The sequence below is a fragment of the Balaenoptera ricei genome, chromosome 2 (assembly GCF_028023285.1).
Source record: "Balaenoptera ricei isolate mBalRic1 chromosome 2, mBalRic1.hap2, whole genome shotgun sequence".
Classification (NCBI taxonomy): Eukaryota; Metazoa; Chordata; class Mammalia; order Artiodactyla; family Balaenopteridae; genus Balaenoptera; species Balaenoptera ricei.
In genome coordinates, this window is record NC_082640.1 from 30,917,069 (window position 1) to 30,941,884 (window position 24,816).

Consider the following 24,816-nt stretch of genomic DNA (forward strand, 5'->3'; position numbering starts at 1 on the left):
ACTAGTACAATCTGAATAACGTCTATAGGTTAGTACTGTGCCAATATCAGTTTTCTGGTTTGAATGGTTGATTCATTATTCAATACATAACTAGGATTATGTAAAACATTATCATTGGAGGAAGCAGAGTGAAGGGTACATGGGAGCTCTCTGTATTGTATTTATAACTTCTACCCAACTTTTTGAAAATTAAAAGTTGTAAAAAAAAAAATGTAACAATAACATCAGAATTTAACTGGAGAGATTATTTTTCAAAAATCAAATTCTAAAATGTTCAACTTCTTTTGCTACCTGAATTTCATGTCAACAGTCAGAATTTAGAGTTTTAAAGTAACTTTTGTAGGTGATTCCCTAGGTCATAATTCTGGGCTATTCTGTAAGTTCTTTGCAGAGGTTCACTTCCTTCCAGCATGGGGTGACCCCCCTGTGCTCTATGGGGCTCACCCTTTGTAGGTGCCCAGAAGGGGCTGCTTTATGATGGGCTATCACGACACCTCCCTTCAGAAGGAAATCCATCTCCTCTCACTGTATGGGGGTAGAATCAGCCTGTGTAAATGCCTAGGAGGTCTTGCCGTCCTTAGAATACACACAAGGCCAGCTGCCATCACTAGACATACATACTATAAACAAATATGTCCCAGGGTGACCACGCGGGAAAGGATCCAAGTTAGCAGTTATGCTTCACAGCATCTGCAAAGGTAAAACGATCTAATTGGTGTAAAGGTGGAGGCATGAAGTTACTGTATTTCACTATCAACAGCTAATGAGATCTCGGGGCCCAGGAGCACTACAGTGTCCTATGTTTTATGGCGGCATTTTATTGATTGATTGATTGATTGGCGGCATCAGATCTTAGCTGTGGCACGTGGGATCTTTCATTGCAGCGTGAGGGCTCTTTGCGGCACGCGGGCTTCTCTCTAGTTGAGGCACACGGGCTCCAGAACATGTGAGCTCTGTAGTTGTGGCGCCTGGGCTCAGTAGTTGCGTTGCGCAGGCTCAGCTGCCCCGCGGCATGTGGGATCTTAGTTCCCTGACCAGGGATAGAACCCGCGTCCCCTGCACTGGAAGGCGGATTCTTAACCACAGGACCACCAGGGAAGTCCCTATGTCCACATTTTAACGTTCTTTGCGGAAGCACTAGTTGTTACAACAGGTCATTTGTGCCCATAGAGATGAAAAGAGCGCCTGACACCCCTAAGTACGGGGGAGAACCCCACACACAGGGCGAGAGGCTCATCCCTACGGCCCCTTAAGGTGGGCACTGCGTTTCTCCTATTCCCACCCTCATGCACTGGGAGGGCAGGCGGGATCTAGAGCTGGAAGGACCATGTAAGTGTGAGCAGAGTCAGCCTCTCCCTCAGCCCAGTTCTTGGGTGGGCTCTTCCACCGCGATGCGATTCCTTGTGGCCACACAGATCACGACACGCCTGCACCTGGCAGGTATGTGACCAGCACTGGGCGTGCTCTGGGAGGATGCGGGCTGCCTTCCAGGAGCAGGAGGGCGAGGGGGACATGACAAAGGAGGAGCACGTGAGCGCGAGGGCCGGTGCAGGCGGGGGTGGGCAGAGGGGTCGGCAGGTGGCCTTGGATGCTGAAGGGGCCCCACGGAGGGTTTTAATTGGGTGCCTCAGCTCTTTGGTAGGGAAGATGGCTTCTTGTGACGGATGGGAGGTGGGACAAAGAGGCTTGTAGGGAACAAAGTCTCAGAGCGTTTGAATCGGGCGTGCGGTAAAGCTGCTGCCCCAAATCACAGTCAGGTCCCAGAGAGGAAGAAGATGAGCTTTCCTGGTGAGCCTCACGTGCCTCTGCCTCCCAAACCCACACAGGCCGTGGGTGTCCTGGGTCAGCAGCTCAGGAGAAGCCACATTTGAAAGGGATCCTGGCTCCTCCTTTTCCTTCTTCCCTGTTTCCATGAAACCCATTTTTACATATTGCAAGGAATGTGAGTATTTATTTACTCCAAAGCCCTGTGCTCAGAAAAATACCGACATGGGCTTTTGAAAAACGGCCCTTTCTTCCCAGCCCCAAGGAGCAATTGAAGGACTTACAATAATCCGTATTTCAATGAACTAACGGGTGTTTGTTTAGAAAAGTGTGGCCTGAATCCTGTTTGCCCTTCTCTGCACTATTGGAACGGCCACGTCTCCAGCAAGAGATGACTTTAGCAAAGGGAAGCAAGGCAGGGATAAGTGGGAGAGCGTCTTGCCAGAACTGTGATTCCTGTTTATGTTACAATGCAGAGCAGACCCACAGGATCCTGCAAGATGTAGCTGCCGCAGAGGAAAAAGCAAGGGTTGGAACTCAGCCCGAACCTAGCAGTGTCCTTGAGACTGAGGATCGAGAAAGTCTTCAATTATTTAACAAGTATGTTCACATTCTGTGTGTGTTTCCAGCTTTTGAAAAGTCCTATGTTTTTCTTTTCCGTTTTCTTCCTCCCTGCGTAGCTCTGATTTCACCCTGACCCCTGACCATTTACAAATCGTTTTGCTGATGCCCATATTTTAGAGGATGTGCCCAGGCCACTGTGTGTCTTCTTGGGTTGTTCCACGGTGTAGAAAAATGGTTCTTGGAGAGCACATGAATCTCAGACCCTGGATGCCATGGAAGCACGCTCCTAATTGCCCCCGGGCTTTTGTTCCTTATTGGAGCCCCGAACTGCACTTTCAGAGCCTCCCGGATAACTCTGCATTTCAGTGGTAAAATTCTAACATCTGAATGTCCTGGATGCATTGGGGAGTTCCCTGGTGGCCTAGTGGTTAGGATTCCGGGCTTTCACTGCTGTGGCCTGGGATCAATCCCTGGTCAGGGAACTGAGATCCCACAAACCACACAGCACAGCCAAAAAAAAAAAAAAAAAAAATCGTGCAGTGATCCACTAAAATGTGTTCTAATGCTTTCCCCCTCAAAAAAACCCTGAATATTCAACTTTTTATGGGACGTTCTGGAAGTATTCTAATATGAGTGGCCTTCGTCTGCTTTTCCAGCTCACAGGTTATGTATGTTATGGGCTACAGTGAAACTTGGACTGTGCTCAGCCTTCATGGCTCTTTCTTGCAGATACAGACTCTGATGGGAAGGATTTGAATAAACCGAGAACCGAAAGCAACTGTCAAAACGGTTTCTACTCCAGTCAAAATCCTTCCCCCTCCAAAAGGCATGAAAAATGTAAACCATCCGTTTTCTTTAATTTGCTTATGGCTTGCTTATAAATAGCTACATTGTGATAATTAGTAAGCATTGTGGAAAAAGTGCACAGGCCAACCTTTAATGTATTTAATTAGCGTATGTAATCGATTTTTCCATTCATAGGGCTTATTAACTTAAATATGTACTTGGGGCCTCATTATCATAGTCTATTCACTTGGAAAGTATACATCCTGCTTTTGATCCTTTTTCTGGCTGTGTGGAGAACCCATTTAGTCTTGGGGCAAAGCTCTCAGGGGTCCCTGAAGCTGACCTGGGTGGGCTTGGGCTCCCTGTGATGAGCGCTCCTCGTGCAGGTGAGCCCCCTCTGTGGGGAGCGCAGTGTCCTCCCAGCTGTGTCCAGCAGGCCCAAGGCCGGCCCCCCGGCATCCCAGCCCTTCCCGGAACAGGACCCAGGGTGACAGGTGCCTGCAGCGTTTGTCAAAGAGGTGATTTTTGTTTCTTTCCCCGTCTACTTCTTGTTTTCAATAAGGAGAAAGGATACACACACACCCCTACGGAGAAAGAGAGAGAGAAAGTTATATTAAGGAATTGGCTTGTGCATTTGTGGGAGCTGGCAAGTCCAAAATCCACAGGGCAAGCCCTGGCAGGGTGGGAATCCAGATCAGACTTGATGTTGAGGCTTCAGTCTGAACTCCACAGGGCAGCAGGCTGGAAACCCTGGCAGGTTTCTATGTTGCAATCTTAAGGAGAATTCCTTCTATTTCAGGAAACCTTTGTCTTTATTCTTTATTCATGTGATTGGGTGAGGCTCACCCACACTAGGAAGGGTAACCTGCTTTACTCAAAGTCCACTGGTTTAGATGTTAATCACACCTAAGAAATATCCTTACAGCCACGTCTAGACTGGTGTTTGACGAAACACCTGGGCACCGCGGCCTAGACAAGTTCACACAAAAAAATTGCTTTCTTTGAGCTTCTAAGGCTTTGGATTTTCCTGATTCCTGGGGAGGGTCAACACCTTCTCTTTTTCCTCCATTCCCCAGGGCCATGTCTGTGTGGATACAGGTGCACGTGGGGTGAGACGTGCCCTGGAGTGGTCTAGATGCATCTCCCCCTGCCCCCAGCCTCAGGCCCTTCTGAGCTGAAGACTGAGCTCGTGACTTTAGCCATTTCCCGAGGAAAAGTTGCGGCCGACCCCACCCATATCTCTAGATTGGCCCTTCTCTCCAGAGCCGTGACCTATGCTCTCAACAGCCTCCCCTGACCTGTTCTTCCCTTTTGCGCATTGCTTGTCTTCTCTCTGACCTCACTGTCCTTTCCTAGCCTGAAATTCTAAACTGGGTACCCCCAACCCTGCTGGAGAGCATGTCGAGAACCTTCCCCGCTGGGCCATCACTGGACATTCTGTCTGTGTTGGTTTATCATTTTATCATCACTCCCTCTGTGTTCACTGTTTATTGCTAACAATTTCTGCAGACTCCCGACTGTATCTTGCCATGATTTAAAGAGTTAAAATGGCCCTACATGTTGGATAAACATGTTCTACATTCTAGAACAATAGTTATGTCTGTTAGGTTAACCTGCAAAGTGCATAAACCTAAATCCTATTTGGGTTAGAAAACAACCTATAATATGTCGATTTTTCTGCATCTGTGAAACACTGGTCTAAAATAATCATTGATCATCTCATACTCGTGTTGAATGGAGTCCTGTGAAAAATACACCTCATTAGGTTATTTCATCACAGTAGTGATGACAGTAGGTATTATTAAGCACCTGTATGGCCAGCTCCTAAATATGCCTCTTGAGAAGGGCAGTCATATGATAATTCCTCTCCCAAAATTTATATCCAGGTTCTGTGAATTAATGAATAAGTTAGAGATGCACTATGTGATTTTATTAGGAGGTGAGGAAAGTGTCTTTCCTGTCTGAGTTTTGCCACACTAGCAGCAAAATCAACTTGGGTTCCACCAACTGTTAGAAGACATTTCATCCACGCGTACGTCTGCTGCACAGCGGTCGTGGTGAAGGCCCTGCTCTGTGCCCGGTGGGGTCACCATTCTCCCCTCATCCTCCTGCTCACTGTCGGCAGAGGAGGCTGGAGCAGGACCTCTACCCCAGGACTGCGCAGAAGTCAGGCTGGAGTGGAGGCCCTCGAAGTGGGTCCTCCCACTCAGCACTGGGACCTGATTTCAGAAAAAGTACCCCGTGTGCTTAGTGATGTTTCTCTCTCCTTTCCGTGAAGAGCTAGAGAGAGGGGATTGACTTGGACACAGCAAGCGTGTGCTTTTCTCCTTTTTCTGTTCATTCACCTGTCAAGAAAAGAACACTCCTTGCTCACAGACGCATACACTGAAGAAAAAGACAAGGAAAGAGAGAGGAAGCCCCTTTAAGCCTCATCAGGGATAACCTCAATGTTTAAGAGCAGAGACTAAATCAGAGATTCTTCCCCTGCTACCCACACACAGCACTGTGAATTCACCAGGGCAACAGTATCCAGGACCTGCGGCTCCACCCATGAGAAGGCAGCAGCAGTCCTGAGGACGCCCAGATGGCATCCCAGACACAGGCAGCAGGCAGGCTGCATCTGGATGAGGCCGCCGGAGGCGGGGAGGAGCCCAGCTGACATTGTGTTTCTGTTTACAGTCATTAAATGCATTGAAAAGGGACAATGAGGGATGAAAGGAAAGAAATGCTGGGCGTGTCCTATACCTAAATATTTCACTCATTTGGGACGAGCCTCACCTCGGGTGTCAGGTCATAATTCTCGGGTGGGTCTGCATGCTCCTGCGGAGTTCTGAGGACACTCTCGTCACACACCCACAGCCCCCTCGGGGCACAGTCATTTTCCATGTGTTATCTTAGCTCCTCTCCCCACACCTCAGAGTGCGATTATCCCCAAGTGGCAGGTTTAGGAGCTGAGGCTCAGGGCTGAAGGGACTGGCTCCAGGCCCCTGGTTCTGTGCCCTTTCCAGAGCCCCACGGCCTCCAAGGACCTGGCACTCCTCCTTCACAGGGTGTGTGCGGGATGCAAGCCCCAGGACTTGGCCGGCCTGCTTCTTAGCACACCTACCGATGGAAGGAAACACCTACACCTACAGATGGAAGGTCTTCTGCCCACCAGGCCTCACTGTGGATTGGGAACAGCCAAACCACCCGTGTGGGGTCCACACTTTTTGGTTGATTAGGCCCTTGGGAATCTCACTCTAAAATTTCCTCCACTGTCCAGCAACACACCTGGGCAGCCAGGATGGGACCCTCCCCGGGGATGGGACCCTCAGCTCTGTTTCCACACACTCTGGCCCCTATTTTCATGCTTATCAGAATAGATGGGTTGTTTCCCCTCACACCTCCCCTGCCTCCCGACCCCCCGGCACACACACTCACAAGAAGGAATCTTTTACATCCACCCTTTCCTTCTCAGAGCCCAGCACAGCCTGGGACGGAGCTCGCGGCTTGGCCTGCAGTGAGCAGAGGTGAAAGCTTGCCCATCCTGGGCCTGGGTCTCCACGCACCCGGCTTGGCTTCCTCACCCCCTGGTTCCTCTTGAACCTACTCTGCAGCCCACTCCCCCTCCCCCTGCCGCCCCCATAAAGGCTGTGGTGAGACCCCCCCCCCCCCCGCATCCCTCCATCCCTGGCCTTCTCCTCAGCTGTTCCAGGATGCGCTCCCCGCCTCCCTCCCCACTCCTCCTGCTCCTCCGCGGGATCCCAGTCCTGGTGGCTCTCTTGATGACTTTGTGGGCCTCTACCCATCACTCCCCAACTGGCATCTCCTCCCTGAAGCCCAGTCCGATCCACTGCCTCCAGCCTAAGAGGCGACCCAAACGATGCTAGCAAAGCACCTGGGAACCAGCCCCTGCCAAGTGCCAAGCCCACGACTGCTTAGGGCTCAGCAAATGGCACTTCTGTCCAAAGTCCTTGGACGGTCCCCCTGGCTTCCCTTCCCCTCATCCCACGTCCCAGCCCCAGCTGTTCCCGGGATCTGACTGCTCCTCACCACGCGGCCAAGTCCAACCACCTGCACCTGGAGGCTGTGGGGCTTCCTAACCTGCCCTGCTTGGTCCCGGACCCACAGCCCATGGTGCCACAGCGAAGAGAGACACATTATAAACGCGTCAATCAGTCACTTCACTGCCTGGCTTAAAGGCCCCTAGGGGCCTCCATGACACCAAGATAAAGTCCTTGCTCCTCAAAATGGCCTTGGAGGCCCTGGCCCTGGCCCCTGGATACCTCCCTTCCTTCCCCTAGGGCTGCAGGCTCATCAGCCTTTGGCTGGTTCTCCTCCTGGCTCAGGACTCCACCCTCCTGTCTTCCCTGGAACAGCTGCCAACCCACCCTACGCAGCAGAGGGGTGGGGCGGCTTCTTTCTGACCCTCACGTACCTCTCGTACCTCTCGGGGAGGACTTTCCTAGCCCTCCTTCTAGAACTGTGCCACTCCCACCTCTAGAACTATCCATCCCTCATCCTGCCTTATTTTCTTCAAGCACTTATCACTCCCTGATGCATTGCATGTTTTGTTTCTTTGTTCGTTTGTTTTCTCCCAGTAGAATGCAAGCTCTGTGAGGATAGAGATTTTATTTTGTTCACGTCTGTATCCCTAGTTCCTAGAGCAGTGCCTGGAGCACAGTAGGTGCTCAATAAATATTTGTTATAATAAATAAATAATAAAAAATATTGAACAGAGGTTTAATAAGATGCAGCAAAATACCAATTTCCCTGCTGATGATAGAGATCAAGGTTAGTGAAGTATGGCAGTGGACCAAATCCAACCCGCAGCCTGTTTTTGTAAATAAAACTTTATTGGAGGGCTTCCCTGGTGGCGCAGTGGTTGAGAATCTGCCAATGCAGGGGACACGGGTTCGAGCCCTGGTCTGGGAAGATCCCACATGCCACGGAGCGACTAGGCCCGTGAGCCACAACTACTGAGCCTGCGCGTCTGGAGCCTGTGCTCCGCAACAAGCAAGGCCACGATAGTGAGAGGCCCGCACGCCGCGATGAAGAGTGGCCCCCACTCGCTGCAACTAGAGAAAGCCCTCGCACAGAAACGAAGACCCAACACAGCCATAAATAATAAATAAATAAATAATTAAAAAAAAAACTTTATTGGAAAACGGGCACATCTGCTCATTTGCATAAAGTTTATGGCTGCTTTCATGCTGTCACCAAAGTTGAGTAGTTGTGAGAAAGACTGCACTTAGCCGCTCTTTTACAAAAGCATTCACTATTTAAACACTGTAACCTGTTCTCGTCTTTTCTTTTTAAGGAAATTAAGATTGAATGTGAGAATTTCTCTCACATTCAATAAATCACATCACTGTATGGTATAAGTTATATCTCCATAATACACATGAAGGTTGTTTAAAGATTTGTTAAGTCAGTAAGGAAAATAGAATAGACAACATTGTGAATTTTAAAAATAATTTCAGGCCTAGTCATTAAGTTTTTTCTTCAGACCCTTTATTGTTGAGAAGGACATCTAATAGATTAAATTAGGTTTACCCATGCCAAACAAATCAATGGCTCTTTTATAGAACAAGGCTTGAAGCAAGAGAAAAATGATAGATTCACATTGAATCTTGTCTATGTTTAAAATACAGTGAGCCCTATATGTCTGAAAATGTGCTTATAATTAGAAATATTGGTAAACTAAGTGTAAGTGCCTTGTTATATCTGAATTTGATCAGAAAGTGTCCAAATTACCCATAATACTCTCAGCTATGCCCTCAAGTTGTCATAGAAGCAAATATCCCTTTAAACATTTTTTCACCCTCCATAAATCTCATTAAATAAAGATAATTGTGACACCTACCATGTCAAAAGCGTTTGATTTTCAGATTGCACTTGAAGAAATGCACAAATTACACTTGTTTCGAGTAAGAAAAAAACAAAGCAGTACTCAATATTCTATGGTATAACTCAAGACAGATAAGACAGATTGCAGTAATTATTGTGAGAAAAGTAACCACAGTACTTGCTCAATATCCTAAAACAGAATTTACTGAGAATCCATATTGGACATGTCTGAGACCCTGGAACATTTTAAAATTTCATATAAGCTACTGGAACTTGCTTACCTTATCTATATTAATGCACTTTATCACCCTAAACAAATTTTGAGTGATAAAAGATGCCTTTCTCCTTTCACCTTTTTGATAGTTTACAGTCATGGTGTGTGTCATCCACTGTGGATGTGGATTTGCCAATTTCAGGCTGAGGTAAAGTGCAGTCCTCCTTTAACACGAGGGGGGAGCTATATCATCACCACTAGGTGGTGCTCTGCAATAGTTAGTAAATTTCACAGTGTTTAAAATTGGCATTGACAGTGATTCTTTTCTTCAAGGAATGAATCACTCTTAATGCGTTTTTGCCATTCTCATCAGCACTATCTACTGCTCTCCTAATTTTAATTTGCTAAATCACCCTATTATGAAGGAATGATGGCCTTTGACTCATACTGAAATCTCTGACGTAAAGTTCTTTAGGTTAAATAACATGTGGGCTTCTGAGAAGTGCTATTAATTCTCTCTTTTCTTTCACAATTAACTTCAAGTGAAACAATATCGTAAAGGAATGTGAACACTTTTTGCAGCCAACTAAGCAATTAAAAGCAAAGACAAATGAGCATTAACAAAAACCGAAATTCACCGTTCTTCATGGTATCTGTAGTTGACAGCTAAAGCTTTTGTTTATTTTCATTGCTAAGTCTTGTATGACAAGAATGTTTTTGGTAGATAGGATGAATTTTGTCTTTATCAGTGTGGTACAAGCAACCAGGCTCTGGTTTAATGGAAGCCGTTCCTAGGAGCCTCTCTGATGGACGCTAGAACTGGGCTCTGTCACCCAGGAGAACACAGTGGTTTCACTCCAGAGAGCTTTTGAAGGCAACTTCACTCTGGGCTGCTACATTTTTCCATGTTTCATTGGGAAAAAAATTCTGCACCATTATGTGTGAAGATCATTCTGGTGTTGATCTGTAATAGGTACACATAGTTCCTCTCATTTGTGGTCAACTGGTAAGAACGATGGTTCTCTAAAGCCTGAGTCGGTTTACCTCAACTCCCAGTAACTCCATTAGAACAAATTTCTCCTCTGCAAACAACTCAGCATATAAATAGTTTGCGTGAGGACGGATAGCAAAATAATATAGACAGAATCTTTTAAATAGGAAATACATTGAATTGGCATATTGCAAAATTAAATAACTGAAAAGTTATGTTTAAATTTTATCTCTTTTTATATTTCCTTCATGAAAAAGCATGTCCCAGTAATAATTAATCATTTAGTTCAATACCTTGAGAAAGAATTCTTGAGTTATTTATAGATATCTATATGTCTTTATCCATTTGGTTTGTTATAACAAAATACCCTCAGCTAGGTGGCTTATAAAAAACAAAAATTTATTTCTCACAGTTCTGGAGACTGGGACGCCCAAGATCAAGGTGTCGGCAGATTCAGTGTCTGGTGAGAGCTTCTTGATTCATAGATAGCTGTTTTCTCTCTGTCTCCTCATGTGAGAAGGGACGAGGAAGCTCTCTGGGGTCCCTTTTATATGGGCACCTAATCACCTCCCTAAGGCTCTACCTCCTAATACCCTCACCTTGCAGGTTAGAATTTCAACATAGAATTGCGGGGAGAGACATAAGCATTCAGACCATAGGAATTATATATATATATATATATATATATATATATATATATATATATATATATATATATTTATATTTATATTTATTTATATTTATTTATATACATATAATTAAAGAATACAGGCAAGTTTTTATTTGTTTGTTTTTTTTTTTTGGTTTTTTTGGCTGCGTTGGGTCTTCGTTGCTATGCATGGGTTTTCTCTAGTTGCAGCAAGCAGGGGCTACTCTTCGTTGCAGTGTGTGGGCTTCTCATTGCGGTGGCTTCTCTTGTTGCGGAGCATGGGCTCTAGGCGCGTGGGCTTCAGTAGTTGCGGCATGCGGGCTCAGTAGTTGTGGATTGCAGGCTCTACAGGGCAGGCTCAGTAGTTGTGGTGCACGGGCTTAGTTGCTCCACGGCATGTGGGATCTTCCCAGACCAGAGATCGAACCCGTGTCCCCTGCATTGGCAGGCAGATTCTCAACCATTGCACCACCAGGGAAATCCCCAGGCAAGTTTTAATAAGGAAATACTTGATCGTTTTCTAAAAAAACATTTTGAACAAATGTTTACTGAGCCCCATGGTGCCAAGTGTTGGGAGGGATACAAAGAAGTAAAAGATGGTCCCTACCCTCAAAAACACATATCCATACATCCTTATTGAAGAAACCAAGCATGATTGCTTGAAACAGTACAAGGCCCCAGACACTTAGACAGCAGATTGGAAGTCAGCAACGTGGAGGGTGTTGGATAAAAGAAAACTCTTCCAGAGCCGGCACAGAGAAACTCCTGGAGGGGAAGTGACTTATGCGGTTCATGAATCACTGGTTCACACACTGGCTGTGTATTGGAATCACGTGGAGAACTCACAACACAGAGATTCTGCTTTAGTGGACCTGTATGCTCCCCAGGTGAATCTAATGAACCATTGCCCTAGTGTTAGTCCCAGGACTGGCTGCTGGTCTAAGAATCCAGCTTGAATCAGAATGTAAATCAACTACATCACCCAGCACAACGTTTAGTTCTGCTGCCCTTCTTCTTATGAGGGTAACATAACATGACAATCTTGATGAAAGAAGCAGCAGGTGGATTTACCCCTGGTAAAAGGTCCGCATCTTCCTGGGCCCGTGTTTTGAGTAGTGCTGCTAAATCATGAGTGGAATTTACATAGGTTTGGAGGGATAGAGGGAAGCAAGCATTCATGGAAATAGCAAAAACAAAGGTATAGAAGTGGGAAGAAACAAGATATCTCAGAGCAATTTTGTCTATAGATCTGATGAGAGTATCATTAGTATTCCTCCTAAGCATACATATCCGTGGCAAATTATAAACGACACTAAAGGGTTATTAATGAATAACAATTTAAGGTATTAATAATGGTCAGCATTTCTTTCCGCATTTCCCCCTTTCAAGGCACTTAATGTTTGTAAGTAAAAATTCCATCTTTAATTGACTTTTTGTATCTGCAGCCTTGTCTGCCTGTGCCGTGTCATTTAGCTTAGGGTCTCATACAGAATATGTGTTCAGTAGATAATTTTTCAATGCCTTATTATGGAAAAGTTTATGCATATACAAAGTAAACAGAATAATGTAATGAGCCTCTGTGCACCAGTTACCCAGTTTCAGGAATTATCCACATTCTGCCATTTCTGCTGCTTTTGTAATCCCACCCACTCCCTGCCCTGACATAATATTATTTTTTAGTTTTTTGGAGGTAAAATTTACATCTATCAAAATGACTTAGTGACAGAACCACAAAGCTGGCTGTACGATTTTGGCAAATGCATACACCTGTGGTGCCCCCAACCCTGTGACAGAGAACATCTCCATCTGTCCAGAAAGTTCCTTCACATCTCTGGTCAGGCAATCCCTCACCAACCAGAGGCAACTAGTAGGATTTTTTTTCACCTTACTGAACTTCACCTATTCTAAAATGCCATCTAAAGGAAGTGCACAGCATTTACTCATTTGTATTCAGATCCTTTTGCTTCACATAATGTCTGTGGGGTTCACCCATTCAATAAATATTTTTTATTTTTTTATTCTTTATTTTTATTTTTTTAAAGATTTTTTTTTTTTGATGTGGACCATTTTTAAAGTCTTTATTGAATTTGTTACAATATTGCTTCTGTTTTATGTTTTGGTTTCTTGGCTGTGAGGCATATGGGATCTTAGTTCCCTGACCAGGGATCAAACCCACACCCCCTACATTGGAAGGCGAAGTCTTAACCACTGGACCACTAGGGAAGTCCCAATAAATATTTTGTAAAGTAAAGAATTCTGGACTAGAAAGTGGCGGGAGCAGAGGGCTCAGGAGGAGGACAGATTGGGCGGGTGGCCTGGCATCCGTCCATCTGTGGCAATCCCTGGAGGCCAGAAAAAGGAACTTTTACTCCGTTTTCATGGCTGCAAGTCAACGGTCTGCTTCATCATTGCTGAGAGGGCCTGGGAGCTGGTTCTGACTCCACACCCCACTCCCCACTGCTTTGTGAGTCACCGCAGTGCCACTGAGTGGCCAGGCCTGGTGCCAAACTCTCCGTGGAGCTGCTGCATTCACATCTCCCCCGAAGAGCTGGCCCGTCCGTAAGTCCCATCCCACCCCCCTGTACAGACAGGAGGAAGGAGCTCAGAACTTGGCACAGGCCTTTGAAAGACTGTGTGAGCCTTGTAAGGCAGCGGGGCTGCGAAGGTCAGTGATATGAAAAGCTTGAGCAGAGCAGTCAGGGAGCCATGCACCAGGGCTGGGCACTGGGAGCTAGTCGGGGGCCTGTCGGTGTACTGCCCGGGCCGGGAATCAGGCCATCCTGCAGGGCTGCTAAGGAGGTTTGATCTGTGTGGGTGTCGGACGAGGACAAGAACACCACAGACCAACCATCAAATGCAGCAGTGATAAAAGATCTGCTGACCAGGTCAGGCTGAGAACCCCAGCAATCAGGCTCTGGAGTTGGAATCCAGGTCAAGGATGAAGAAGAAGACAGTCTGGACTCAAGCTAAGTTTTGGAACATAGAAAGTCCAAGGCAGAATAGCAAGGAAGGCAAAAAGCTGGAGAAGTGGTTGTCCAGCAGAGGAAAGAGTGTCTGGAGGCTGATACGGAGTGATCTTTTCCTTCCTAAGCATTATCTTCCTCCCCAATATCTTCCCTCAGATTCCAGAGAAGTATAAATTTAGGGGCCTTGAGAAAAGGGCGGGAGAACTTCTATGTGCCTTATTGTAATCGATAGGATCAAAGATAGCCCCAAGTGTTGGAACCTAGGTGTATTAATTATCTGTTGCTGCAAAACAAATTACCCCCAAATCACCCCAAAGTGTGTGGCTTAAAAAACACAGTTATCATCTCATTGTTTCTGTGGGCCAGGAATCAGGGCACAGTTTAGCTGGGTTACACAGCTCAGGGGTTCTCACAGGCTGTAATCAAGGTGTCAGCTGGGGCTGTGGTCTCATCTGAAGTTTCCAAAGGAGAACAATCAAATTCCAGCTCACTCCTATGGTTGTTGGCAGGATTCAGCTCCCTGTGAGATGTTAGGATGAGGCTCTGGCTTCTTTACTGGCAGTTGGAGGTTGCCCAGAGTTTCTTGCCATGTGACCTTCTCCACTTTATCAGAGCAAATGTGTGAGGAGAGTCAGAAAGACAGAGTATATGAAAAAGAGGGAAGTCACAGTCTTTTATAACCTCCTCTCATAAGTGACACCCCATCACCTCTGCTGTATTTTGTTCATTAAAATCAAGTCGCTGGTCCAGCCCATACACACAAAGTCATGAATACCAGGAGGTGGGTGTCACTGGCGGCTGTGTGGGAAGCTCCTGACTCCCTAGGGGACTGGAGGAGTGGAAATATCAGGGACCACAATACGGCAGCTGGGATGGAGGTCACATGGACCCAGATGATAGGCTGAGTTGTATTCCCAGTAGGTGTCCCAAAACCTCAGCCCACACCCATGTGAGTCGTGGGAGAGCTCATAGACTGGGAAGCACCCTGTTTTGACCACCTGTAGGACATGTATACTTCATTTCATTGCACAATAAACTGATCTGTCATCTGGACAATCAGCTCTGTCCTAGAGAAGTCTAAGGGACCGCTCCTGGGCATGTCCATTTTTCAGCAATTTCCTCCTGATTCCCAGAGAACTGATATGAGACTGACCTTGGCCATGGTGTTGAACCACAGAGGCAAAAGAAGCCACTTTTTTTTCTTTTTTTTTCTTTTTGGAGGCAGAATAAGGCCTGGAAATTGTTTTGCCTTCATTGCGGTTGTTACTTTTCTAGAAACAGTCTCTTCCTATTTTAGACAAGGATGTAAAGTCTGCCTGTTCTAGCTCACAAAGATCTTGTGGGAGCCAAATGAGATAATGCTCATAAATGCATTTTGAAACTTTTTTTAAAAGGACAAATGTCAGATATTCAAACCACATATTGTTTTTTTTTTAATCAGTCATCAATTTTATACATATCAGTGTATACACCACATATTGTTATGATCGTCGCTGTTCTTTAAACAGTTGTTTATCAGAGAAGATCAAAGTTTTCAGGATAAGCTCTGACTCCTTCCACTCCTTCTGCTTCTCCATGCCCAGAGGAGCCTCCTCTTGGTGACTGAGGTTCGCAGTGTCACCTCTCTCCCAGATCCCTGCCTAAGGTCACCCCTGCTCTCCTCGGGCTGAGGGCACACACGGCCCTCGTGCCAGCCTCTCTGTGCCCCTTAGCTTTGCCAGGTCTTCCCTCTGCCACACTCCGGTCACCGAGCTGGCTGCTGTGTAAAGTACAGAGCTCTCGCCTACACTGGGGCCTCTGATCGCCGCCCCGTTGTCCTGACCATCCTCACCCCACCAGCCCCAGGCCCTCTGCCCAGGCCCTTGCCCCCTGTCCGAGGCCTTGCCTCTGTGCTCCGTGGCCCCTGCATGGAAGCAGAGGGCCCAATCTGTTCCCTGGTGCCGGGCACCCCCGAGGACCACTCTCTGTTGCCTTCCCTCTGCACTTTTGACATGGATCTGTTTCAGTCATCATGTTCTGCAGAACATGCTCTGCAGTAGAAGATGGGGGTTACCGTATCTTCTGAAGCTCAAGCCTTCACAGGCAGTAAAGAGCAGAGCTAGTATCCAAACCCAGGCCCACCAGCTCCCTCCTCCCTGGGCGCCTGTGACGTCCCCCCATTAGGTCAGGAGACACCGTTCTTCAAGTCTTCAGGTTCCCAACAGTAACTGGGGATTCTGCCCCAAGGTAAAAAACAGTGATCTGGGCAAACTCCTGACACACATATATATTTCTGCCATAATTTATTAAATCCATATTTAATACATTTCATTGGATAAAAAGATTAACTTTTATTTTGTGAAAAAAAAAAAATTGATGCAAATGTTGTAGCCCTGGTAACAATGTGTGTCTACATCAAATACAAAGGCTGAAAATTTCCCATTTCTGGTTCTTTCAAGTCGACTCTATGCCATTAAATATCTACATTAAATGAAGTACCACACTGCCTTAAGAGTTATTCATTTGTAGGAAGAGACTCCAAGGTGTAACCCTTAAATCTATAAAAAGTACTAACTAAAAGTAACTGTTACCATGGCAACACACTGCCTTCATTAGGAGCCTCCCAAAGCAAAGCACTTTGGAAATGAGCATTTACAGGTGCTCCAGAATCATTGAAACTCCATGGAATGGATTTTTAATCACTGTTAACAGTTGCAGCTTCATTCTTAGGTTCAAAAGGAGATTTCAGAGCTTGCCCCGTACATACACTCTTTTAAAATTAAAGGAGCGTATTTCATTAGTATTGCCGATTTTAGATAGATAGATAGATAGATATGTATGTTTGAGGAACTCACAAAAGGGATTTTAAAATGCATGTAGATGGGTAGGGTCCATGAATGGCTAAGACACTTTGGCAAAAGAAGAACTAGGGGTTGCAGGGCACACCCCCCACATGAAGTCACACCACGGAGTCGTAGCAAGAAGGCAGCGTGCTCCAGCAGAGGAAAAGCAAAGAGGTGGATGCAGCCCGTGAGAGAGCCACGGACCCACAAGCCACACGCAGGCCTGGGACGGGCTCGGGTGAGCAGCAGTGCTCCAGACCAGCGGGGAGAGACCCATGTGTTTGCAGCAGCGTTGGGGAAACCTGTCTCAGTAAATGGATTCCTCCCTCCCACTGTGTAAAGGAGGCAAAGTCCTGTTGGATTCAATACTTTAATAGGTAAAGTATGGATGGACCTAGAGATTGTCATACTGAGTGAAGTCAAAGACAAATTATCATATGATATCGCTTATATGTGGAATCAAAAAAAAAAGGGTACAAATGAACTTACTTACAAAGCAGAAATAGAGTCACACATGTAGAAAACGAACTTATGATTACCAGGGGGGAAGGGGGGGAGGGATAAATTGGGAGTTTGGGATTGACATATACACACTACTGTATATAAAATAGGTAACCAACAAGGATCTACTGTACAGCACAGGAAACTCTACTCAGTACTCTGTAATGACCTATATAGGAAAAGAATCTAAAAAAGAATAGATATGTGTATATGTATAACTGATTCACTTTGCTGTACACCTGAAACTATCACAGCAGTGTAAATCAACTACACTCCAATACAAATTTAAAAGAAAAATAGGAAAAGTAAAACCGTAAAACAGATGCAAAAAGGTCAAAGGAAATGCCTTGGCGACCTCAGGGAGGAGACTATTCAAACAAGACCCTCAATGCACCAACGACAGGGCAAAATAGGAGGGATAAGACCATCTAAAAACTCTACCTGTGGTTCAGTGAAGTCGTCATAGTCAAAGTTAGCAGAAAACAATAATCTGGAAGAAGATTTGAAATGAATAAAATTGACAAGGGGTTCATAGATAGAACCACTCTGTCTGAGAAGATTTGTCGCACTCATGGGAATGTTCCAGGTCTGTGCTGGCCGTGAGCCACTGGCGGCTAATGAGCACTTGAAATGCAGCCAGTGTGACTGAGCAGCTGGATTTTAATTAATTGTCATTCTAACAGGCGCATGGGACCAGTGGCTACCCCACTGGACAGCACAGACCTGGAATATACAAGGAACTCCTACAAGTCAATAAGGAAAGTGAGAAAACTCAAAATATGAATAGGCAAAAAGAAAAACGTGGCCTCAACTTTCTACCTTCATTTTCCTCCATCTCCATTTCTTTGCTTATTTTATTTTTATTTTATAATTGTATGTATATATTCATATGATGCACCCCAAATCCCTTTCCGGCAGTAAGATTTCTCATACGGAGCTGACCATGGTCCTCTCCCGGGACCAGCTGGGCCTCTGAGCTTCTACGAGATGGGCCGGCACCAGCCGTGGAGAAGCTGCACATTCTCCTACCACGTGCTCAGACCCAGGCTTTGTGGGAACTCATCTGTTCCAGTTCATTTGAAAGAAGAAACACATTTATCAGCTGCAAAGATTCTAAGACAGTAAACAAAGAGGTCAGTGATGTTTCCAGCTCCAAACAGTCTAAGTTTGGGTGGACACGTCGCATTCTTTTTGCTATTTACATAATGGAGAAGAAAGGTTAAAGTTGGGTAAAGCTTTTAGCCAAAGAGAAAATGGAAGAAATTGTAATTTATTACTTAAGGGAACAGGAACAATAGTTCACGTTTTTCTTGTCACTGCACCCTCAGAAAAAGATCATCACAGTGGAGCTGCCTAGAGGAAGGGCACTTGTCGCACAAAGGGCTGGAGCTCCCTAGGAAGGCAGGAGAGAATATGGTCCTCCTGTGATGGTGCCACATGTGTCACTGAAGAGGAAACAGGCATCAAACAAGCATTGTTTGGCTCAAAAAAGTTCTTTGACGAAGGAACCATTTGTTCCCTGAATTGGGCAACAAAAGCAGGTCGTTTACTCCTCCAGAAGTATGAAAGTGCAGGATGTGAAACTCTCCTTTTTGCAGGACAAAAATAGCCAACAGAAAGGGCAACTTTGTGTGGTTCAGTCATGCAGCCCTCAATCAGAAAAGGCAGCCGAACCTCCCTGGGAGCCGACAGGAGAGGCTGCCCGGTCAAGGTTCTGGGGCCACAGGACAGACAAGTTTCAGGTCCCACATAGTGTGAACGAAGAGGCAAGAACCAGAGCTGCAGCCGAGGATCTGCGGGAGAATTAGCAACAGAGAGAGAGCTGGGCTGCGCACAGAGCCCTCGGGCATCCGTACCACAATCAATTAATCAATCAATCAATAGGAGCTGGGAAAGCCCCAAGGATCTATCCCAACAACAGATGCCACTGATCTTCAAAACCCCAAGCCAAGCACTGAGGTTTTAATGTGTTTTTGTTCACTTGATAAATCCTTAGAGTAGGTGAAGGCAGTCATGGCAACAAGCCCCAGTGTTTTCAACAGCTCCATGGAAGATGATGCCTCTCCCTGGGGCGTGTTCCTGGTGTGTTCTTGGCCAGATCAGGCAGGCAGCACCCCGTAGCTGGTGGTCCAGGGCGCTCAGAGGCCAGCAGAAGCCTGCAGAAGGGAACGGCTTTGACACACATGTGGGGGAAAGTGCAAGAGGATCCAGTTCTAAACTCTGGTTTGATTGGCTGTGAAATCTCCTGTTTTACATTTTATAATGAATAATAATAGTTCATGTTTCCTTTCATTAGAAATGCATCATAGAGAAATAACCCGTTCAGTCCTGAAACATCTTTAAGTGATTTAATAACTGCTTATGGTAAAACATAATGTAAGCAATGAGGCTGCCTTTGATGTTAAACTTGTTATGTAGTCATTTGACTGAATTTCCCAAACAAGTCCTTTAGGCCGCTTGTTAATTTTATTGTAATTGTGAGGATCAACCCTTTTGTTGCAGGAAGGGGAACCCAAGAGTGGGCTCTTGTCGAACACTCAGAAATGAATTGTCCGAGGAGACACACGTGCTGATAAAGCAGGAGACTTTACTGGGAAGGGGCGCCTGGGCGGAGAGCAGCAGGTAAGGGAGCCCAGGAGTACTGCTCCCCACGTGGCTCGCAGTCTCAGGGTTTTATGGTGATGGGATTAGTTTCCGGGTTGTCTCTGGCCAATCACTCTGACTCAGGGTCCTTCCTGGTGGCTCGCACATGGCTCAGCCAAGATGGATTCCAGCGAGGAGGATTCTGGACATATCTTCTTCTCCCTCCGTCCTTTCGGCCCCTCCCGAATTCTCCCGGTTTGTTTCCGGTGGCAGCACTGAGTTCTTTATCAGGACGTCCTATTGTGAGAAAACTCAGGCAAACGGTTATCATCATGCCTGGCCAAGGCAAGTGGTTACGGTCAACGGTTCCCTAACCCTTTCTTTTGGAAATTATGATGTAATTCAAAGCTTTGAGTCAGACAGAGCTGGGGTGAAGCACAGTCTCCAGCAAGGCTCTTCACCTCCGTGCACCTGTTTCCTCATTGGTAGTATGGCCTGCTTTGAAAATAAGTGAGTGAACCTCTCAACGTCTGTTCTCTGCTCCCGGCTTTGCCCTCCCTTTCTTACGCTGCTATGGAAGATCGGGGTCTACGATGTGATGCCCACATGCAGGGGAGGAATTCAGCCCAGAGTTGGCATCACAGGCCCATTCTTGGGCCCAAATCATTTCTGATAGAATCATCTAGGAGAAGAGCAGGGAAGTGAGGCCAAGGGCAGGTATGCAACCCCCCGGGCCTTCCCTCAACCTGCAGCCCTCACCAAGGCCCCACCTGACCACGCCAGGGCGCTCTGTTCTTGGATCCCCACTGTCCGCAGAGCCCAGCTGCAGTGGTGACTGGAGGGGTCTTCATTTTCATGGCCTGAGCACCAAGGCCCCGGCGACTGTGGAGAGGTGAGAAAGGGAGAGTTCTGCCCTCACTAAGGGCTCTTCTGAAAGTCAAGAGGAGAATTACACTTCAAAATTATTTCAGAGCAGTATGGGGTTTTTTGTTTGTGACAGGATCTTTAGTTGCAGCATGCTGGCTCTTAGTTGCAGCTTGTGGGATCAAGTTCCCTGACCAGGGATCAAACCCGGGCCCCCTGCATTAGGAGCACAGAGTCTTACCTACTGGACCACCAGGGACGTCCCTGTTTTCAATTTTTCTATTGTAAAAATATACATAACATAAAATTTACCATCTTATGTGGTACGTATATACAATGGAATACTACTCAGCCATAAAAAATAATGAAATAATGCCATTTGCAGCAACATGGATGGACCTAGAGATTATCATACTAAGTGAAGTAAGTCAGACAGAGAAAGACAAATATCATATGATATCACTTATATGTGGAATCTAAAACAAAATGATACAAATGAACATATTTACAAAACAGAAACAAACTCAACAGACATAGAAAACAGACTTATGTTTGCCAAGGGGGGTGGGGAGGGATGGATTGGGAGGTTGGGATTAGCAGGTGCAAACTATTATATGTAGAATGGGTAAACAACAAGGTCCTACTGTATAGCACAGTGAACTATATTCAATATCCTGTGATAAGCCATAGTGGAAAAGAATATGAAAAAGAATGTATATATATGTATAACTGAATCACTTTGCTGTACAGCAGAAATTAACACATTGTAAATCAACTATACTTCAATAAAATAAATTAAAAATAAATAATAAATAAAGATACTCTGACAAAAAGAAAAAACTTACCATCTTAACCATTTTTGTACTGGAGTATAATTGATTTACAACACTATATTAATTTCAGTGTACAACATACTGGTTCAATATTTTTATAGATTATACTCCATTTAAAGTTATTATAAAATATTGGCTATATTCTCTGTGCTATACAATATAGCCTTGTAGTTTATTTATTTTATACATAGTAGTTCATAACTCTTAATCCCCTACCTCTACCTTGCCCCTCCCCTATTTCTTCTCCCCACTGGTAACCACTAGTTTGTTCTCTATATCTGTGAGTCTGTTTCTGTTTTGTTACATTCATTTATTTTTTAGATTCCACATATAAGTAATAGCATTCTCTTTCTCTGACTTATTTCACTAAGCATAATATACTCCAGGTCCATCCTAGTCTGCAAAATTACAAATTTCATTCTTTTTTATGGCCAAGTAGTATCCCATTGTAGATTGATATATATATATGTAAGTATATATGTATATATGTGTGTGTGTGTGTGTATATATATATATATATATATATATATATATATATATATATATATATATATGACACATCTTCTTTATCCATTCATCTGTTGATAGACACTTAGGTTGGTTGGTTCCAAATCTTGGCTATTATAAATAGTGCTGCTATGAACATTAGGATGCATGCATCTTTTTGAATTAGTGTTTTCATTTTCTTCTGATATATTCCCAAGGTGGAATTGCTGGATCATATGGTAGTTCTCCTTTTAGTTTTCTGAGGAACCTCCATACTGTTTTCCATAGTGGCTGCAACAATTTACATTCCCACCAACAGTGTAGGGGTTTCTCCACATCCTCACCAACATTTGTTATTTGTGGTATTTTTGATGATAGTCATTCTGACAGATGTGAGGTGATATCTCATTGTGGTTTTGATTTGCTTTTCTCTGATGATTAGTGATGTTGAGTATCTTTTCCTGTGCCTGTTGGCCATCTGTATGTCTTCTCTGGAAAAATGTCTTGTCAGGTCTTCTGCCCATTTTTTAATTGGGTTCTTTTAATAAAGTTCTTTCAGAACTTTAATTTTGGTTTTTTTTGATATTGAGTTGTGTAAACTGTTGGTATATTTTGGATATTAACCCCTTATTGGTCATATCATTTGCAAATATTTTCTCTCATTCAGTAGGTTGTCTTTTCATTTTGTTTCTGGTTTCCTTTGCTATGCAAAAGCTTTTAGTTTACTTAGGTCCCATTGTTTAGTTTTGCTTTTGTTTCCTTTGCCTTAGATGACAGATCCAAAAAAAATATTGCTTTGATTTATGTCAAGGAGTGCTCTGCCTATGCTTTATTCTAGGAGTTTTATGGTTTCTGATGCTACATTTAGATCTTTAATCCATTTTGAGTTTATTTTTGTATATGGTGTGAGAAAATGTTCTAATTTCATTCTTTTAAATATAGCTGTTTCGTTTTCCCAGCACCACTTATTGAAGAGAATGTTTTTCATTAATTGTATATTCTTGCCTCCTTCATCAGAGGTTAATTGATCATAAGTGTGTAGGTTTATTTCTGGGCTCTCTATTCTGTTCCATTAAACTATGTGTCTGTTTTTGTGCCAGTACTATATTGTTTTGATTACTGTAGCTTTGTAGTATAGTCTGAAGTCAGGGACCGTGACATCTCCAAGCTTTGTTCTTTTTTCTCAAGATTGCTTTGGCAATTCGGGGTGTTTTGTGGTTCCATATAAATTTTAGGATTATTTGTTCTAGTTCTGTGGAAAATGTCATGGGTATTTTGATAGGGATTGGTTTAAATCTGTAGATTGTTTTTTGTAGTATGGACATTTTAACAATATTAATTCTTCCAGTCCATGAACACAGAATATCTTTCCATTTCTTTGTATCATCTTCAATTTCCTTCATCAATGTCTTATAGTTTTCAGAGTATAGGTCTTTTACCTCCTTGGCTAAATTTATTCTTAGGTATTTTATTCTCTGATGCAATTTTAAAAGGAATTGTTTTCTTGCTTTCTCTTTCTGATATTTCATTATTAGTGTATAGAAAAGCAACAGATTTCTGTATATTAATCTTGTATCCTGCAACTTTACTGAATTCATTGATTGGTTCTAATAGTTTTTTTGGTGGAGACTTTCTATATAGTGTATCATGTCATCTGCAAATAGTGACAGTTTATACCAACTTTGATGAGAGTTTTTTTCATGAATGGATGTTCAATTTTGTCAATACTTTTTGTGCATCAGTTGAGATAATCATGTGATTTTTATCCTTCCTTTTGTTAATGTTGTGTATCACACTGATTGATTTGCAGATATTGAACCATCCTTGCCTCCCTGATATAAATCCTATTTGATCATGGTAAACAGACTAAGCAAAAAAAATCAAGACTTTTTAGAAGAAATTTTCAGGTAAATGATTTTCTTCAGCATGCAGTACAAAATAATGTCAAAGAAGTTGTTGATGCTTAGATTCAATAATCTACTCACAATGTCGTAACTTTCCCTTCTGGTCTGTTATCTGCTTGGAGATAAAAATAGATAGAGATTTCAACCTCAGAGCAATGAGTTGCTTACTGTATTTATTTAGTGTGTTATAATTAAAACTGTTGAGAATTCTGCAGCCGCATTTTGCAGAGGCTGATAAAACCTTTTTTCAGTTTGGTTCAAGTAAATTCACACTTCTTGAATTCCGTTTTGTGCTTTAGGATCTAAAAACAAACCTAGGATTAAAAAGAAAAGGCAACAACACCACTGTGGCGTGCCTGGGCTCGTGCAGAAACAAAAGGGTATGTGCAACACATAGCATGTGTCCAAATGACACACTCACAGACTCAGTTGTAGCTCTGGGACTAAATTTGAATCCAACGATGTTATTGCTCACATGTATCTTTTTCCTAACTTTTGATTGAGGTCAGCTCCCTGACCCCATCATCAACTCTACTCTCATCTTTTGGATTAAATTCTCTTTAAATTAATTGAAGTCTTAATTAAAAAAGAAAGAAAGAAAACTTTCCAGAGGAAGGAGGTGACTAAAGGTTATTCATTGCATTTGCCACCAGAGTTTTGGAGATGGCAGGAGCCTTAGAGATTGGGGGAAACTTTGCCATTTAGGGGTCCCTAGCATAGCACCCTAATGTCCATCTTGGGGAATCTTCCATCAGATGAGGGGCACCAGGTCGTTTTCTCCTGCCCTAGTGGAGCCTGGAGGCTACATGTTGGCTCCTGGGCCACTGAATCTTGAGGACCTGGGCAGGGTCAAATGTTAGAGGTCATACTGTCATGGTGGCAGCAGCCTTAGTGACAGCAGTTGTATCCCAGTGGGGCTTTTCCTGCCCTTTCCTACTTGCTGACCATCTAGAGATTCCTGGTCCCGCCGCTCTGGAGGGCAGCCTGGGCCCTCATTACACGTTTGTGGGTACAAATGCCTTGATCTGAGCAGCCTGGGATTTGGAGGAGAGTCAGGCTT

The 24,816-nt window shown here is 44.4% G+C and overlaps 1 long non-coding RNA gene and 1 other non-coding gene across 2 annotated transcripts in view; one reads left to right on the forward strand and one right to left on the reverse strand.

Annotated features, from left to right (window-relative positions):
- LOC132359048 (uncharacterized) overlaps window positions 1-23,719 on the forward strand; it is a 44,194-nt gene extending 20,475 nt beyond the window's left edge. The window contains exons 3-5 of the long non-coding RNA XR_009500709.1: window positions 2,241-2,364; window positions 19,589-19,708; window positions 23,663-23,719. This is a non-coding gene — a long non-coding RNA (uncharacterized LOC132359048). The remainder of the gene's footprint in view (window positions 1-2,240; window positions 2,365-19,588; window positions 19,709-23,662) is intronic.
- On the reverse strand, window positions 20,720-20,792 carry TRNAR-CCU (transfer RNA arginine (anticodon CCU)). Its single transcript has one exon. It is a non-coding gene; the product is annotated as a tRNA-Arg (tRNA).
- Window positions 23,720-24,816: the final 1,097 nt, after the last annotated feature.